Raw genomic sequence first — 4,190 nt, forward strand, 5'->3', positions numbered from 1 at the left:
TCGTTTGTATTATAATTTTAGCTGACCGAACCAATGCAGGCGATGGATTATTTGAATGGCGATGGATTATTACATGGGATTTCGATACTGTTTTATTATTAGCTACCACTGCATTAACTTAGCGACGGAACGTGATGAAGAAGTAACAGAAACCAACAAACAAAGCAGCATTGGACGATTTGGGACTAGATTGTCTATCTGTTTCCTAACACTGCTATCACTAACGTGACACGCGGTGATTATTTTAAACACAATAACACTGATAAATAATCAAAACATGTTAAAAAATCATCCACCTGCTTCTCTCGGCAAGCTGCTATTTTGAACTTTGTCTGTGATTTTCCTTTCGACAGACTGACAGAGCTAAAAAGAAACCGACGAAACTTTCGTTGGATTTAACGGGAAACAACAATACCAATTTGGTTACCCGTTTGGTTAGAGTTTTTCCGACGGAAACTTTTTCGTTTGGCATTCACAATGTGCGCTTATGTTACAGTAGGGGAATTTTATGGTAGCTGTGTACACACATAAGTCTACATTTAGGCGCTTTGGGAGAAACTACGTTAAAGCCCTTTTAGAAGAACATTTACGAACCAAAGCGTAAAACCTGTCTGTGCTGTAAACCTGCCATCTAGAATAAGAGATGATTAAACTATTACTTACTTTCCCCAATCCGAGATGAAAGCCCCTCTGGTATCCCTCTAGTACTTACTTAGTAGTTTGGGGAACCCCATCCCTTCCTGCTTCCATGAAAATATTGAAAAGATATAAATTTAAATTAATGTTATTTTGTTACACAATCTAGGCAAGGTGATGTAGCGAGAGACTTTGCGTCCACGCTTGGGGAAGCGTTGCCGGAGGACACCACCTTTGAGGCGATGTACCTCAATGACCATTGGCGTATGAGCCAGTCATTAGCAGCACGGTCGATCGAACTATTGACCACGTAACACGTACACAGAGGAAGGCATGGTTTGATGATGGGTGTAGGCGAGCATCCGAGAAGAACGCAGCGCGTTCCCGCATGCTCCAGCGCGAGACCAGGCAGAACGTGGAAGACCCGACTCTTTCAGGACAAGAAGAGCAGCTTCCAAGAGCCGGACGAGCAACTAATGCAGCACCTGTTCCAGTCGGGGGAAATTCGTAAGTTCTACAGGATGTTGAATGCGGCACGGGGCAATTCTACTCTCATGAACGCTATATGCCGCAACGAGGAGGGAGATATCCTGTCGGACGAGCGAGAGGTGATCGACAGATTATGCTACTTCGACAGACATCTGAATGGAGCAGATACAGGAAAGACTGAACCAGGCGCAGGAAGCAGAAGAGAGCAGTATTGCGACAGCCAGCAGGACGACGAAGTGCCCCCGCCATCCTTGGACGAAGTCATCAGTGCCATCAAACAGCTGAAATGCAACAAGTCAGCCGACAGCGATGGTCTGGTGACCGAGCTGTTGAAGATGGACCCGAAGAGACTTACCGCCATTATGCATCGGCTGATCGTAAGGATTTGGGACCAGGAAGAACTACCGGACGAGTGAAAGCTGGGCGTCATACAACCAGTGTTCAAAAAGGACGACAGACTGGACTGTGCTAACTTCCGAGCCGTCACAGTCCTGAATGTTGCCTACAAGATCCTGTCCCGAATACTCTTCTGCAGACTTGCGCCCCTTGCCACAGATTTCGTCGGAAGCTACCAAGCTGGATTTGTTGGAGACAAATCAACCACCGACCAAATCTTTACTCTAAGGCAGATCCTCCAGAAGTGCCGAGAGCACCAGCTGTTCATTGACATTAAGGTGGCCTACGGTAACATAGGTCGGACCCTAACTATGGAACACCATGCAGCAGTACGGATTCCCAGGGAAGCTGGTACGGCTGTTGAAGGCCACGATGGACGAGGTGCAGTGCAAGGTGAGACTATCGAACATGCTGTTATAATCGTTCGAATCTCACCGGGGTCTGAGGCAAGGGGACGGACTCTTCTGTTTGCTGTTTAACATCGCTCTGGAAGGTGTCATGCGAAGCGCGGGCTCCGACATCCGGGGCACGATTTTCACCCATTCTCTTCAATTTCTCGGCTTCGCGGATGACATCGACATCATTAGTCTATCTATCTTTGGTGGTGTGTGCGAGCAGCGGGCGTGTGGCGAAAGTGAATGAACCACGAGCAAGCTGAGCTGTATGGCGGTGCAGATATCCTAACGATGGTCAAAGGCGGAAGAATACGATGGCTGGGGCACGTGATGAGGATGCCGAACTCATGCCCCACCAGAAAGTTGGTCGTTAGTGATCCGTTTTGTAGATCAGGTGGAGGCAATCCTGTCAGATATCGGAGGCAACCGTGGATCTAGGACTGCAGCCCTAGACCGAGTTTCCTGGAAACGGATTGGCGATCTGGCCATGTATTCGTGACGTACTCGACCATGAGCAGGCCAAGAAAGAAGAAGTCATGCTAACCACTAATGGCTTACTAGACTTATTTTTACCACGTAGCCGGATGATCAGTCCTTACTACGGGGAGACGGTTCAGGAGTGAATCACATACACCGGCTCCTAGAACCTGGTATGAACTATTTGGAGCTATTGCATATCCAAACGAGTCATCATGGGTATTGTACTACTCTATATTCAAAATTTGAGCGATTGATAAAGATAGTCAGTTTTAGATGTGCAGCTCAGTGCAGCGCCTTTATTGACTATTTGGCTATGATTGACTTATTGAACTTTAAACTTAACTTATTAAACTTATTGACTATTGAATTGACTATTCTGCTACGGATAAATAAAATCAAGGAAAGAAATGGCAGTCCTAAACCTTTTAAGGATGTAGTTATTTGTTATTTATTTGTTATTTAGTTATTAAATTCAAAGCACCGTATGTGACCCCGTTGTAGCGTATTTTAATTTTTTTTACAATAATTACATAGAAATAGGCCACATTTACATTTCCATACATATTGTTTAACATTTAACAAGCAATAGGGTCGCATAATAAGAAGAAGAAAAATTAGTTAGTCCTCCAAAGATACGCATACATACACTTCCAAAAACCTATATAGTTCCAGTACTCACACGCTGTCGAAAACTGAACAACGCGTTTAACCGCATGATACGGCAAGCGAAAAGACGGAACACAAAAAATCCCCACCAGTAACTTATAAAAGTACATAAAAACATATTCTTAAGCTTCCGTCTCACACTCCTTTTTCAATTGCGGTCTTACAGCATAAAATCGATCCTAGTGCACAAGATTACAGCCACAGTTTTCACTCTTTTTCTCAATCACGCTGTCAGCCAAGATCTATGCAGTAAAAATCATATATAAACTGGAACATTTTACTCCCACAAAAAATCAAACTTCAACAATCAAAGTCTGCACATCGTGTCATAGAGTTGTTAGAATTGTTAGCGTGTCCCGGAACAAACCGGCATCGTGTCTCGGCGTTTTGTATCATGCGATACCAAGCCAAAACCAGCCTTAGAACTCAAATTAGTTTTCCCTTTTACATAGTTTTATCTTGTAGGTAAATAAGAAGGTGCATTCAGGAACATTTTTTAAATAAAAATTCTCCCACCGCATCAACACCGCATTCGTAAGAAAGATGTTCAGAAGGAATAAAGATGCTCCGTTTATTTGGAAGGACAAAGGAGCAGTTCTAAAGCTTTACGAGTCGTACGATAAACTAATTATCGTACAATAAATTAAATGAAACTAGGAAAGTTCATTGAATTGTTTGAGTGGTCCACATGAACTAAGGAGATGTGGTACGCACAAACAGAGATGGAGTGATGGAGTCCGCCAGAAAGGCCAGAATAATTGGCAGCAATGCCCCGGAGGATTGGCAGCAATGACGGGTTTAATGTTAAGCTTATCTAGCGGTCGCGGGATGCACCGTGCTCGCAAGTATGTAAAATCAAAACTATTTTCCCAATCCAGGCATTTTACAGGTGCCCCGTTTGCTTTCTGGTTTGAGACCCCACGCGTCCTAAATGGTAAATATGTGTAAATACGCCCCGAATTATATGTAAATACGCCACTGATTGGTAGTCGACAGCCGTGGACCGTGAGCGATGTTAAGGGTTCCTGCAGCAGTATGAGGGGAACATGGACTCAAAATATAAAACGCAATATTCTTTAAAACATTGAAAATTTCTTAATATTTCGGATTAGGGTAAACGTAATAGAC

The sequence above is a fragment of the Anopheles funestus genome, chromosome 2RL, assembly GCF_943734845.2.
Source record: "Anopheles funestus chromosome 2RL, idAnoFuneDA-416_04, whole genome shotgun sequence".
NCBI classification, from domain to species: domain Eukaryota; kingdom Metazoa; phylum Arthropoda; class Insecta; order Diptera; family Culicidae; genus Anopheles; species Anopheles funestus.